Below are 14270 nucleotides of genomic sequence, written 5' to 3'. Positions count from 1 at the left end.
AATGGTGCGTTTTGCAGCCGCCGCCCACTGCAATGAATCTGAATAACTCCTCCTTTAGGGCGCAAGCAACTCCCCTCCCCCTTGCAGTCTTTCCAATTCACGATACAAAAAGACGGACAGGACAGGTTGCCTGACTTTCCGTCACTGCCACCCTTTGCCATCCTTACCCGTAGAAAGCCCTTTCATCATCCCCAAACCCTAATCTTTTCCCTTTCCTTCCCAGCCCCCAAACCCTGCCCTCTGTACCTTTCTCACCACCCGCTTCCCTTCTCCTGTCATCCCCCTACCACCCGGGAAAAAAAGAGATTGCCCCCTCCTTCCACTAGCCCACCCTCCCACCCAAAGAACAACTTCTTCTGCGCAGCTTGTTTTCTAGGCAGCAGCGCTATTGTGATGTCATCGGGGGGCATTGTGACAAGCCGCCAGTGTTCCGTCTCTTCATGTTGTGCACAGTTCAAACGGAAAATACATCAACAGGCAGACTACAGAAAAGCTTACTATCAAAGGTTAGAGGGGGGCTTTCTCAGAGGGCTTTTTACAGTTTTTCTATTCCCAATTAGCCGTTTAAGTGTACTTATTGAAAGTAGTAATTCTTTCATAGGCCGCCCTTTCTTAGTATTTGACGTTCCTTATATTGCGGTATGAGGCTTCGCAGTAGGTTGCAAACATTCATCACCCATGACTGTCCCCAATTGAGCTCAGAAGCTCAATGTCTATCATGACCTCTCTTTTAGAATGTCCAAGAGCAAGCAAACTATTCCTCCAGGAGAGGGCGCCAACAGACTACTAAAGAGATCATCATTACTCAAAGAAAACCCCAAAAACCAATGCATGATAGGAATAAACAGGTAACTTTCTTTGGAGTGGAAGCGGAGAGATCGCACCAGATGCCAATTCTAGATGTTATCACACCTGTGGTCACTGCAGCAGCAGGTGAATCCACTTTGTCCAAAAGGGATCTATTCCATTCAATTGCAAATGATCTAGATAAGACAGAGAACTGCAGCACGGGGACATAGCCGAGTTGGTCAGGTTGAGTGGTGATGAGTTTGCTATTTGGATGAATAAAGAAAGTCAAAAGTGTGAAAGATAAAAAACAAAAGGAGGAAGTGTGAAAAGTGAATGGGCCAAATTGAGGTGCATATGAAGACGTATGCTTTCTTCCAATTCATTAAATCGGGCTAATATGAATCAGGTGAATTGAGTTCTGCTTTTGGAAACTGGGTTAAGAAGGGGTGCACCGTTCCTGGAGGTACTGCAATACCAGGTCAATGCGTGGAGTGGACAGAGCAAGCTCTTTTTCCATCTCCCTGTTCTAAAAATCCATTTAATATATGGTCCCCAGATAGGGGACGTATCAGATATTAAACTGATAAGAACAGATACTACACTTGATCTTAGCCAAAAGGCCGAGAAGCGATAACCAGAATTGGTTTGGGCCTCGAGTGGCACCCTGGCCTATGCCGGACACATCTTAGGGAGAGAGAGCGAGAGGGAGACAAACCCACGCCTACACAAGACATTTTGTCACCCAAGCCAACCCTTGAAAAGGCTGCTTTGCAGAGCCAAAACAAGAAGAATGGTGCGTTTTGCAGCCGCCGCCCACTGCAATGAATCTGAATAACTCCTCCTTTAGGGCGCAAGCAACTCCCCTCCCCCTTGCAGTCTTTCCAATTCACGATACAAAAAGACGGACAGGACAGGTTGCCTGACTTTCCGTCACTGCCACCCTTTGCCATCCTTACCCGTAGAAAGCCCTTTCATCATCCCCAAACCCTAATCTTTTCCCTTTCCTTCCCAGCCCCCAAACCCTGCCCTCTGTACCTTTCTCACCACCCGCTTCCCTTCTCCTGTCATCCCCCTACCACCCGGGAAAAAAAGAGATTGCCCCCTCCTTCCACTAGCCCACCCTCCCACCCAAAGAACAACTTCTTCTGCGCAGCTTGTTTTCTAGGCAGCAGCGCTATTGTGATGTCATCGGGGGGCATTGTGACAAGCCGCCAGTGTTCCGTCTCTTCATGTTGTGCACAGTTCAAACGGAAAATACATCAACAGGCAGACTACAGAAAAGCTTACTATCAAAGGTTAGAGGGGGGCTTTCTCAGAGGGCTTTTTACAGTTTTTCTATTCCCAATTAGCCGTTTAAGTGTACTTATTGAAAGTAGTAATTCTTTCATAGGCCGCCCTTTCTTAGTATTTGACGTTCCTTATATTGCGGTATGAGGCTTCGCAGTAGGTTGCAAACATTCATCACCCATGACTGTCCCCAATTGAGCTCAGAAGCTCAATGTCTATCATGACCTCTCTTTTAGAATGTCCAAGAGCAAGCAAACTATTCCTCCAGGAGAGGGCGCCAACAGACTACTAAAGAGATCATCATTACTCAAAGAAAACCCCAAAAACCAATGCATGATAGGAATAAACAGGTAACTTTCTTTGGAGTGGAAGCGGAGAGATCGCACCAGATGCCAATTCTAGATGTTATCACACCTGTGGTCACTGCAGCAGCAGGTGAATCCACTTTGTCCAAAAGGGATCTATTCCATTCAATTGCAAATGATCTAGATAAGACAGAGAACTGCAGCACGGGGACATAGCCGAGTTGGTCAGGTTGAGTGGTGATGAGTTTGCTATTTGGATGAATAAAGAAAGTCAAAAGTGTGAAAGATAAAAAACAAAAGGAGGAAGTGTGAAAAGTGAATGGGCCAAATTGAGGTGCATATGAAGACGTATGCTTTCTTCCAATTCATTAAATCGGGCTAATATGAATCAGGTGAATTGAGTTCTGCTTTTGGAAACTGGGTTAAGAAGGGGTGCACCGTTCCTGGAGGTACTGCAATACCAGGTCAATGCGTGGAGTGGACAGAGCAAGCTCTTTTTCCATCTCCCTGTTCTAAAAATCCATTTAATATATGGTCCCCAGATAGGGGACGTATCAGATATTAAACTGATAAGAACAGATACTACACTTGATCTTAGCCAAAAGGCCGAGAAGCGATAACCAGAATTGGTTTGGGCCTCGAGTGGCACCCTGGCCTATGCCGGACACATCTTAGGGAGAGAGAGCGAGAGGGAGACAAACCCACGCCTACACAAGACATTTTGTCACCCAAGCCAACCCTTGAAAAGGCTGCTTTGCAGAGCCAAAACAAGAAGAATGGTGCGTTTTGCAGCCGCCGCCCACTGCAATGAATCTGAATAACTCCTCCTTTAGGGCGCAAGCAACTCCCCTCCCCCTTGCAGTCTTTCCAATTCACGATACAAAAAGACGGACAGGACAGGTTGCCTGACTTTCCGTCACTGCCACCCTTTGCCATCCTTACCCGTAGAAAGCCCTTTCATCATCCCCAAACCCTAATCTTTTCCCTTTCCTTCCCAGCCCCCAAACCCTGCCCTCTGTACCTTTCTCACCACCCGCTTCCCTTCTCCTGTCATCCCCCTACCACCCGGGAAAAAAAGAGATTGCCCCCTCCTTCCACTAGCCCACCCTCCCACCCAAAGAACAACTTCTTCTGCGCAGCTTGTTTTCTAGGCAGCAGCGCTATTGTGATGTCATCGGGGGGCATTGTGACAAGCCGCCAGTGTTCCGTCTCTTCATGTTGTGCACAGTTCAAACGGAAAATACATCAACAGGCAGACTACAGAAAAGCTTACTATCAAAGGTTAGAGGGGGGCTTTCTCAGAGGGCTTTTTACAGTTTTTCTATTCCCAATTAGCCGTTTAAGTGTACTTATTGAAAGTAGTAATTCTTTCATAGGCCGCCCTTTCTTAGTATTTGACGTTCCTTATATTGCGGTATGAGGCTTCGCAGTAGGTTGCAAACATTCATCACCCATGACTGTCCCCAATTGAGCTCAGAAGCTCAATGTCTATCATGACCTCTCTTTTAGAATGTCCAAGAGCAAGCAAACTATTCCTCCAGGAGAGGGCGCCAACAGACTACTAAAGAGATCATCATTACTCAAAGAAAACCCCAAAAACCAATGCATGATAGGAATAAACAGGTAACTTTCTTTGGAGTGGAAGCGGAGAGATCGCACCAGATGCCAATTCTAGATGTTATCACACCTGTGGTCACTGCAGCAGCAGGTGAATCCACTTTGTCCAAAAGGGATCTATTCCATTCAATTGCAAATGATCTAGATAAGACAGAGAACTGCAGCACGGGGACATAGCCGAGTTGGTCAGGTTGAGTGGTGATGAGTTTGCTATTTGGATGAATAAAGAAAGTCAAAAGTGTGAAAGATAAAAAACAAAAGGAGGAAGTGTGAAAAGTGAATGGGCCAAATTGAGGTGCATATGAAGACGTATGCTTTCTTCCAATTCATTAAATCGGGCTAATATGAATCAGGTGAATTGAGTTCTGCTTTTGGAAACTGGGTTAAGAAGGGGTGCACCGTTCCTGGAGGTACTGCAATACCAGGTCAATGCGTGGAGTGGACAGAGCAAGCTCTTTTTCCATCTCCCTGTTCTAAAAATCCATTTAATATATGGTCCCCAGATAGGGGACGTATCAGATATTAAACTGATAAGAACAGATACTACACTTGATCTTAGCCAAAAGGCCGAGAAGCGATAACCAGAATTGGTTTGGGCCTCGAGTGGCACCCTGGCCTATGCCGGACACATCTTAGGGAGAGAGAGCGAGAGGGAGACAAACCCACGCCTACACAAGACATTTTGTCACCCAAGCCAACCCTTGAAAAGGCTGCTTTGCAGAGCCAAAACAAGAAGAATGGTGCGTTTTGCAGCCGCCGCCCACTGCAATGAATCTGAATAACTCCTCCTTTAGGGCGCAAGCAACTCCCCTCCCCCTTGCAGTCTTTCCAATTCACGATACAAAAAGACGGACAGGACAGGTTGCCTGACTTTCCGTCACTGCCACCCTTTGCCATCCTTACCCGTAGAAAGCCCTTTCATCATCCCCAAACCCTAATCTTTTCCCTTTCCTTCCCAGCCCCCAAACCCTGCCCTCTGTACCTTTCTCACCACCCGCTTCCCTTCTCCTGTCATCCCCCTACCACCCGGGAAAAAAAGAGATTGCCCCCTCCTTCCACTAGCCCACCCTCCCACCCAAAGAACAACTTCTTCTGCGCAGCTTGTTTTCTAGGCAGCAGCGCTATTGTGATGTCATCGGGGGGCATTGTGACAAGCCGCCAGTGTTCCGTCTCTTCATGTTGTGCACAGTTCAAACGGAAAATACATCAACAGGCAGACTACAGAAAAGCTTACTATCAAAGGTTAGAGGGGGGCTTTCTCAGAGGGCTTTTTACAGTTTTTCTATTCCCAATTAGCCGTTTAAGTGTACTTATTGAAAGTAGTAATTCTTTCATAGGCCGCCCTTTCTTAGTATTTGACGTTCCTTATATTGCGGTATGAGGCTTCGCAGTAGGTTGCAAACATTCATCACCCATGACTGTCCCCAATTGAGCTCAGAAGCTCAATGTCTATCATGACCTCTCTTTTAGAATGTCCAAGAGCAAGCAAACTATTCCTCCAGGAGAGGGCGCCAACAGACTACTAAAGAGATCATCATTACTCAAAGAAAACCCCAAAAACCAATGCATGATAGGAATAAACAGGTAACTTTCTTTGGAGTGGAAGCGGAGAGATCGCACCAGATGCCAATTCTAGATGTTATCACACCTGTGGTCACTGCAGCAGCAGGTGAATCCACTTTGTCCAAAAGGGATCTATTCCATTCAATTGCAAATGATCTAGATAAGACAGAGAACTGCAGCACGGGGACATAGCCGAGTTGGTCAGGTTGAGTGGTGATGAGTTTGCTATTTGGATGAATAAAGAAAGTCAAAAGTGTGAAAGATAAAAAACAAAAGGAGGAAGTGTGAAAAGTGAATGGGCCAAATTGAGGTGCATATGAAGACGTATGCTTTCTTCCAATTCATTAAATCGGGCTAATATGAATCAGGTGAATTGAGTTCTGCTTTTGGAAACTGGGTTAAGAAGGGGTGCACCGTTCCTGGAGGTACTGCAATACCAGGTCAATGCGTGGAGTGGACAGAGCAAGCTCTTTTTCCATCTCCCTGTTCTAAAAATCCATTTAATATATGGTCCCCAGATAGGGGACGTATCAGATATTAAACTGATAAGAACAGATACTACACTTGATCTTAGCCAAAAGGCCGAGAAGCGATAACCAGAATTGGTTTGGGCCTCGAGTGGCACCCTGGCCTATGCCGGACACATCTTAGGGAGAGAGAGCGAGAGGGAGACAAACCCACGCCTACACAAGACATTTTGTCACCCAAGCCAACCCTTGAAAAGGCTGCTTTGCAGAGCCAAAACAAGAAGAATGGTGCGTTTTGCAGCCGCCGCCCACTGCAATGAATCTGAATAACTCCTCCTTTAGGGCGCAAGCAACTCCCCTCCCCCTTGCAGTCTTTCCAATTCACGATACAAAAAGACGGACAGGACAGGTTGCCTGACTTTCCGTCACTGCCACCCTTTGCCATCCTTACCCGTAGAAAGCCCTTTCATCATCCCCAAACCCTAATCTTTTCCCTTTCCTTCCCAGCCCCCAAACCCTGCCCTCTGTACCTTTCTCACCACCCGCTTCCCTTCTCCTGTCATCCCCCTACCACCCGGGAAAAAAAGAGATTGCCCCCTCCTTCCACTAGCCCACCCTCCCACCCAAAGAACAACTTCTTCTGCGCAGCTTGTTTTCTAGGCAGCAGCGCTATTGTGATGTCATCGGGGGGCATTGTGACAAGCCGCCAGTGTTCCGTCTCTTCATGTTGTGCACAGTTCAAACGGAAAATACATCAACAGGCAGACTACAGAAAAGCTTACTATCAAAGGTTAGAGGGGGGCTTTCTCAGAGGGCTTTTTACAGTTTTTCTATTCCCAATTAGCCGTTTAAGTGTACTTATTGAAAGTAGTAATTCTTTCATAGGCCGCCCTTTCTTAGTATTTGACGTTCCTTATATTGCGGTATGAGGCTTCGCAGTAGGTTGCAAACATTCATCACCCATGACTGTCCCCAATTGAGCTCAGAAGCTCAATGTCTATCATGACCTCTCTTTTAGAATGTCCAAGAGCAAGCAAACTATTCCTCCAGGAGAGGGCGCCAACAGACTACTAAAGAGATCATCATTACTCAAAGAAAACCCCAAAAACCAATGCATGATAGGAATAAACAGGTAACTTTCTTTGGAGTGGAAGCGGAGAGATCGCACCAGATGCCAATTCTAGATGTTATCACACCTGTGGTCACTGCAGCAGCAGGTGAATCCACTTTGTCCAAAAGGGATCTATTCCATTCAATTGCAAATGATCTAGATAAGACAGAGAACTGCAGCACGGGGACATAGCCGAGTTGGTCAGGTTGAGTGGTGATGAGTTTGCTATTTGGATGAATAAAGAAAGTCAAAAGTGTGAAAGATAAAAAACAAAAGGAGGAAGTGTGAAAAGTGAATGGGCCAAATTGAGGTGCATATGAAGACGTATGCTTTCTTCCAATTCATTAAATCGGGCTAATATGAATCAGGTGAATTGAGTTCTGCTTTTGGAAACTGGGTTAAGAAGGGGTGCACCGTTCCTGGAGGTACTGCAATACCAGGTCAATGCGTGGAGTGGACAGAGCAAGCTCTTTTTCCATCTCCCTGTTCTAAAAATCCATTTAATATATGGTCCCCAGATAGGGGACGTATCAGATATTAAACTGATAAGAACAGATACTACACTTGATCTTAGCCAAAAGGCCGAGAAGCGATAACCAGAATTGGTTTGGGCCTCGAGTGGCACCCTGGCCTATGCCGGACACATCTTAGGGAGAGAGAGCGAGAGGGAGACAAACCCACGCCTACACAAGACATTTTGTCACCCAAGCCAACCCTTGAAAAGGCTGCTTTGCAGAGCCAAAACAAGAAGAATGGTGCGTTTTGCAGCCGCCGCCCACTGCAATGAATCTGAATAACTCCTCCTTTAGGGCGCAAGCAACTCCCCTCCCCCTTGCAGTCTTTCCAATTCACGATACAAAAAGACGGACAGGACAGGTTGCCTGACTTTCCGTCACTGCCACCCTTTGCCATCCTTACCCGTAGAAAGCCCTTTCATCATCCCCAAACCCTAATCTTTTCCCTTTCCTTCCCAGCCCCCAAACCCTGCCCTCTGTACCTTTCTCACCACCCGCTTCCCTTCTCCTGTCATCCCCCTACCACCCGGGAAAAAAAGAGATTGCCCCCTCCTTCCACTAGCCCACCCTCCCACCCAAAGAACAACTTCTTCTGCGCAGCTTGTTTTCTAGGCAGCAGCGCTATTGTGATGTCATCGGGGGGCATTGTGACAAGCCGCCAGTGTTCCGTCTCTTCATGTTGTGCACAGTTCAAACGGAAAATACATCAACAGGCAGACTACAGAAAAGCTTACTATCAAAGGTTAGAGGGGGGCTTTCTCAGAGGGCTTTTTACAGTTTTTCTATTCCCAATTAGCCGTTTAAGTGTACTTATTGAAAGTAGTAATTCTTTCATAGGCCGCCCTTTCTTAGTATTTGACGTTCCTTATATTGCGGTATGAGGCTTCGCAGTAGGTTGCAAACATTCATCACCCATGACTGTCCCCAATTGAGCTCAGAAGCTCAATGTCTATCATGACCTCTCTTTTAGAATGTCCAAGAGCAAGCAAACTATTCCTCCAGGAGAGGGCGCCAACAGACTACTAAAGAGATCATCATTACTCAAAGAAAACCCCAAAAACCAATGCATGATAGGAATAAACAGGTAACTTTCTTTGGAGTGGAAGCGGAGAGATCGCACCAGATGCCAATTCTAGATGTTATCACACCTGTGGTCACTGCAGCAGCAGGTGAATCCACTTTGTCCAAAAGGGATCTATTCCATTCAATTGCAAATGATCTAGATAAGACAGAGAACTGCAGCACGGGGACATAGCCGAGTTGGTCAGGTTGAGTGGTGATGAGTTTGCTATTTGGATGAATAAAGAAAGTCAAAAGTGTGAAAGATAAAAAACAAAAGGAGGAAGTGTGAAAAGTGAATGGGCCAAATTGAGGTGCATATGAAGACGTATGCTTTCTTCCAATTCATTAAATCGGGCTAATATGAATCAGGTGAATTGAGTTCTGCTTTTGGAAACTGGGTTAAGAAGGGGTGCACCGTTCCTGGAGGTACTGCAATACCAGGTCAATGCGTGGAGTGGACAGAGCAAGCTCTTTTTCCATCTCCCTGTTCTAAAAATCCATTTAATATATGGTCCCCAGATAGGGGACGTATCAGATATTAAACTGATAAGAACAGATACTACACTTGATCTTAGCCAAAAGGCCGAGAAGCGATAACCAGAATTGGTTTGGGCCTCGAGTGGCACCCTGGCCTATGCCGGACACATCTTAGGGAGAGAGAGCGAGAGGGAGACAAACCCACGCCTACACAAGACATTTTGTCACCCAAGCCAACCCTTGAAAAGGCTGCTTTGCAGAGCCAAAACAAGAAGAATGGTGCGTTTTGCAGCCGCCGCCCACTGCAATGAATCTGAATAACTCCTCCTTTAGGGCGCAAGCAACTCCCCTCCCCCTTGCAGTCTTTCCAATTCACGATACAAAAAGACGGACAGGACAGGTTGCCTGACTTTCCGTCACTGCCACCCTTTGCCATCCTTACCCGTAGAAAGCCCTTTCATCATCCCCAAACCCTAATCTTTTCCCTTTCCTTCCCAGCCCCCAAACCCTGCCCTCTGTACCTTTCTCACCACCCGCTTCCCTTCTCCTGTCATCCCCCTACCACCCGGGAAAAAAAGAGATTGCCCCCTCCTTCCACTAGCCCACCCTCCCACCCAAAGAACAACTTCTTCTGCGCAGCTTGTTTTCTAGGCAGCAGCGCTATTGTGATGTCATCGGGGGGCATTGTGACAAGCCGCCAGTGTTCCGTCTCTTCATGTTGTGCACAGTTCAAACGGAAAATACATCAACAGGCAGACTACAGAAAAGCTTACTATCAAAGGTTAGAGGGGGGCTTTCTCAGAGGGCTTTTTACAGTTTTTCTATTCCCAATTAGCCGTTTAAGTGTACTTATTGAAAGTAGTAATTCTTTCATAGGCCGCCCTTTCTTAGTATTTGACGTTCCTTATATTGCGGTATGAGGCTTCGCAGTAGGTTGCAAACATTCATCACCCATGACTGTCCCCAATTGAGCTCAGAAGCTCAATGTCTATCATGACCTCTCTTTTAGAATGTCCAAGAGCAAGCAAACTATTCCTCCAGGAGAGGGCGCCAACAGACTACTAAAGAGATCATCATTACTCAAAGAAAACCCCAAAAACCAATGCATGATAGGAATAAACAGGTAACTTTCTTTGGAGTGGAAGCGGAGAGATCGCACCAGATGCCAATTCTAGATGTTATCACACCTGTGGTCACTGCAGCAGCAGGTGAATCCACTTTGTCCAAAAGGGATCTATTCCATTCAATTGCAAATGATCTAGATAAGACAGAGAACTGCAGCACGGGGACATAGCCGAGTTGGTCAGGTTGAGTAGTGATGAGTTTGCTATTTGGATGAATAAAGAAAGTCAAAAGTGTGAAAGATAAAAAACAAAAGGAGGAAGTGTGAAAAGTGAATGGGCCAAATTGAGGTGCATATGAAGACGTATGCTTTCTTCCAATTCATTAAATCGGGCTAATATGAATCAGGTGAATTGAGTTCTGCTTTTGGAAACTGGGTTAAGAAGGGGTGCACCGTTCCTGGAGGTACTGCAATACCAGGTCAATGCGTGGAGTGGACAGAGCAAGCTCTTTTTCCATCTCCCTGTTCTAAAAATCCATTTAATATATGGTCCCCAGATAGGGGACGTATCAGATATTAAACTGATAAGAACAGATACTACACTTGATCTTAGCCAAAAGGCCGAGAAGCGATAACCAGAATTGGTTTGGGCCTCGAGTGGCACCCTGGCCTATGCCGGACACATCTTAGGGAGAGAGAGCGAGAGGGAGACAAACCCACGCCTACACAAGACATTTTGTCACCCAAGCCAACCCTTGAAAAGGCTGCTTTGCAGAGCCAAAACAAGAAGAATGGTGCGTTTTGCAGCCGCCGCCCACTGCAATGAATCTGAATAACTCCTCCTTTAGGGCGCAAGCAACTCCCCTCCCCCTTGCAGTCTTTCCAATTCACGATACAAAAAGACGGACAGGACAGGTTGCCTGACTTTCCGTCACTGCCACCCTTTGCCATCCTTACCCGTAGAAAGCCCTTTCATCATCCCCAAACCCTAATCTTTTCCCTTTCCTTCCCAGCCCCCAAACCCTGCCCTCTGTACCTTTCTCACCACCCGCTTCCCTTCTCCTGTCATCCCCCTACCACCCGGGAAAAAAAGAGATTGCCCCCTCCTTCCACTAGCCCACCCTCCCACCCAAAGAACAACTTCTTCTGCGCAGCTTGTTTTCTAGGCAGCAGCGCTATTGTGATGTCATCGGGGGGCATTGTGACAAGCCGCCAGTGTTCCGTCTCTTCATGTTGTGCACAGTTCAAACGGAAAATACATCAACAGGCAGACTACAGAAAAGCTTACTATCAAAGGTTAGAGGGGGGCTTTCTCAGAGGGCTTTTTACAGTTTTTCTATTCCCAATTAGCCGTTTAAGTGTACTTATTGAAAGTAGTAATTCTTTCATAGGCCGCCCTTTCTTAGTATTTGACGTTCCTTATATTGCGGTATGAGGCTTCGCAGTAGGTTGCAAACATTCATCACCCATGACTGTCCCCAATTGAGCTCAGAAGCTCAATGTCTATCATGACCTCTCTTTTAGAATGTCCAAGAGCAAGCAAACTATTCCTCCAGGAGAGGGCGCCAACAGACTACTAAAGAGATCATCATTACTCAAAGAAAACCCCAAAAACCAATGCATGATAGGAATAAACAGGTAACTTTCTTTGGAGTGGAAGCGGAGAGATCGCACCAGATGCCAATTCTAGATGTTATCACACCTGTGGTCACTGCAGCAGCAGGTGAATCCACTTTGTCCAAAAGGGATCTATTCCATTCAATTGCAAATGATCTAGATAAGACAGAGAACTGCAGCACGGGGACATAGCCGAGTTGGTCAGGTTGAGTGGTGATGAGTTTGCTATTTGGATGAATAAAGAAAGTCAAAAGTGTGAAAGATAAAAAACAAAAGGAGGAAGTGTGAAAAGTGAATGGGCCAAATTGAGGTGCATATGAAGACGTATGCTTTCTTCCAATTCATTAAATCGGGCTAATATGAATCAGGTGAATTGAGTTCTGCTTTTGGAAACTGGGTTAAGAAGGGGTGCACCGTTCCTGGAGGTACTGCAATACCAGGTCAATGCGTGGAGTGGACAGAGCAAGCTCTTTTTCCATCTCCCTGTTCTAAAAATCCATTTAATATATGGTCCCCAGATAGGGGACGTATCAGATATTAAACTGATAAGAACAGATACTACACTTGATCTTAGCCAAAAGGCCGAGAAGCGATAACCAGAATTGGTTTGGGCCTCGAGTGGCACCCTGGCCTATGCCGGACACATCTTAGGGAGAGAGAGCGAGAGGGAGACAAACCCACGCCTACACAAGACATTTTGTCACCCAAGCCAACCCTTGAAAAGGCTGCTTTGCAGAGCCAAAACAAGAAGAATGGTGCGTTTTGCAGCCGCCGCCCACTGCAATGAATCTGAATAACTCCTCCTTTAGGGCGCAAGCAACTCCCCTCCCCCTTGCAGTCTTTCCAATTCACGATACAAAAAGACGGACAGGACAGGTTGCCTGACTTTCCGTCACTGCCACCCTTTGCCATCCTTACCCGTAGAAAGCCCTTTCATCATCCCCAAACCCTAATCTTTTCCTTTTCCTTCCCAGCCCCCAAACCCTGCCCTCTGTACCTTTCTCACCACCCGCTTCCCTTCTCCTGTCATCCCCCTACCACCCGGGAAAAAAAGAGATTGCCCCCTCCTTCCACTAGCCCACCCTCCCACCCAAAGAACAACTTCTTCTGCGCAGCTTGTTTTCTAGGCAGCAGCGCTATTGTGATGTCATCGGGGGGCATTGTGACAAGCCGCCAGTGTTCCGTCTCTTCATGTTGTGCACAGTTCAAACGGAAAATACATCAACAGGCAGACTACAGAAAAGCTTACTATCAAAGGTTAGAGGGGGGCTTTCTCAGAGGGCTTTTTACAGTTTTTCTATTCCCAATTAGCCGTTTAAGTGTACTTATTGAAAGTAGTAATTCTTTCATAGGCCGCCCTTTCTTAGTATTTGACGTTCCTTATATTGCGGTATGAGGCTTCGCAGTAGGTTGCAAACATTCATCACCCATGACTGTCCCCAATTGAGCTCAGAAGCTCAATGTCTATCATGACCTCTCTTTTAGAATGTCCAAGAGCAAGCAAACTATTCCTCCAGGAGAGGGCGCCAACAGACTACTAAAGAGATCATCATTACTCAAAGAAAACCCCAAAAACCAATGCATGATAGGAATAAACAGGTAACTTTCTTTGGAGTGGAAGCGGAGAGATCGCACCAGATGCCAATTCTAGATGTTATCACACCTGTGGTCACTGCAGCAGCAGGTGAATCCACTTTGTCCAAAAGGGATCTATTCCATTCAATTGCAAATGATCTAGATAAGACAGAGAACTGCAGCACGGGGACATAGCCGAGTTGGTCAGGTTGAGTGGTGATGAGTTTGCTATTTGGATGAATAAAGAAAGTCAAAAGTGTGAAAGATAAAAAACAAAAGGAGGAAGTGTGAAAAGTGAATGGGCCAAATTGAGGTGCATATGAAGACGTATGCTTTCTTCCAATTCATTAAATCGGGCTAATATGAATCAGGTGAATTGAGTTCTGCTTTTGGAAACTGGGTTAAGAAGGGGTGCACCGTTCCTGGAGGTACTGCAATACCAGGTCAATGCGTGGAGTGGACAGAGCAAGCTCTTTTTCCATCTCCCTGTTCTAAAAATCCATTTAATATATGGTCCCCAGATAGGGGACATATCAGATATTAAACTGATAAGAACAGATACTACACTTGATCTTAGCCAAAAGGCCGAGAAGCGATAACCAGAATTGGTTTGGGCCTCGAGTGGCACCCTGGCCTATGCCGGACACATCTTAGGGAGAGAGAGCGAGAGGGAGACAAACCCACGCCTACACAAGACATTTTGTCACCCAAGCCAACCCTTGAAAAGGCTGCTTTGCAGAGCCAAAACAAGAAGAATGGTGCGTTTTGCAGCCGCCGCCCACTGCAATGAATCTGAATAACTCCTCCTTTAGGGCGCAAGCA

The 14270-nt window shown here is 46.3% G+C and overlaps 9 non-coding genes across 9 annotated transcripts; all 9 read right to left on the bottom strand.

Moving 5' to 3' along the window:
- Positions 1-1230: 1230 nt before the first annotated feature.
- LOC142275710 (U2 spliceosomal RNA) lies at positions 1231-1421 on the bottom strand. The gene has a single exon (XR_012739329.1). It is a non-coding gene; the product is annotated as a U2 spliceosomal RNA (small nuclear RNA).
- A 1387-nt stretch (positions 1422-2808) lies between these two features.
- On the bottom strand, positions 2809-2999 carry LOC142275707 (U2 spliceosomal RNA). Its single transcript, XR_012739327.1, has one exon. It is a non-coding gene; the product is annotated as a U2 spliceosomal RNA (small nuclear RNA).
- A 1387-nt stretch (positions 3000-4386) lies between these two features.
- Positions 4387-4577, bottom strand: LOC142275706 (U2 spliceosomal RNA). The gene has a single exon (XR_012739326.1). It is a non-coding gene; the product is annotated as a U2 spliceosomal RNA (small nuclear RNA).
- A 1387-nt stretch (positions 4578-5964) lies between these two features.
- On the bottom strand, positions 5965-6155 carry LOC142275705 (U2 spliceosomal RNA). The gene has a single exon (XR_012739325.1). It is a non-coding gene; the product is annotated as a U2 spliceosomal RNA (small nuclear RNA).
- Positions 6156-7542: 1387 nt separating this feature from the next.
- On the bottom strand, positions 7543-7733 carry LOC142275704 (U2 spliceosomal RNA). Its single transcript, XR_012739324.1, has one exon. It is a non-coding gene; the product is annotated as a U2 spliceosomal RNA (small nuclear RNA).
- Positions 7734-9120: 1387 nt separating this feature from the next.
- Positions 9121-9311, bottom strand: LOC142275703 (U2 spliceosomal RNA). The gene has a single exon (XR_012739323.1). It is a non-coding gene; the product is annotated as a U2 spliceosomal RNA (small nuclear RNA).
- A 1387-nt stretch (positions 9312-10698) lies between these two features.
- Positions 10699-10889, bottom strand: LOC142275702 (U2 spliceosomal RNA). The gene has a single exon (XR_012739322.1). It is a non-coding gene; the product is annotated as a U2 spliceosomal RNA (small nuclear RNA).
- Positions 10890-12276: 1387 nt separating this feature from the next.
- Positions 12277-12467, bottom strand: LOC142275701 (U2 spliceosomal RNA). The gene has a single exon (XR_012739321.1). It is a non-coding gene; the product is annotated as a U2 spliceosomal RNA (small nuclear RNA).
- Positions 12468-13854: 1387 nt separating this feature from the next.
- Positions 13855-14045, bottom strand: LOC142275696 (U2 spliceosomal RNA). The gene has a single exon (XR_012739317.1). It is a non-coding gene; the product is annotated as a U2 spliceosomal RNA (small nuclear RNA).
- Positions 14046-14270: the final 225 nt, after the last annotated feature.

This window comes from Anomaloglossus baeobatrachus, unplaced genomic scaffold (genome assembly GCF_048569485.1).
Source record: "Anomaloglossus baeobatrachus isolate aAnoBae1 unplaced genomic scaffold, aAnoBae1.hap1 Scaffold_3851, whole genome shotgun sequence".
In the NCBI taxonomy this organism is placed as follows: Eukaryota; Metazoa; Chordata; class Amphibia; order Anura; family Aromobatidae; genus Anomaloglossus; species Anomaloglossus baeobatrachus.
Note: the sequence above shows the minus strand (reverse complement) of the source record. Positions and strands in the feature narration are given on the sequence as shown.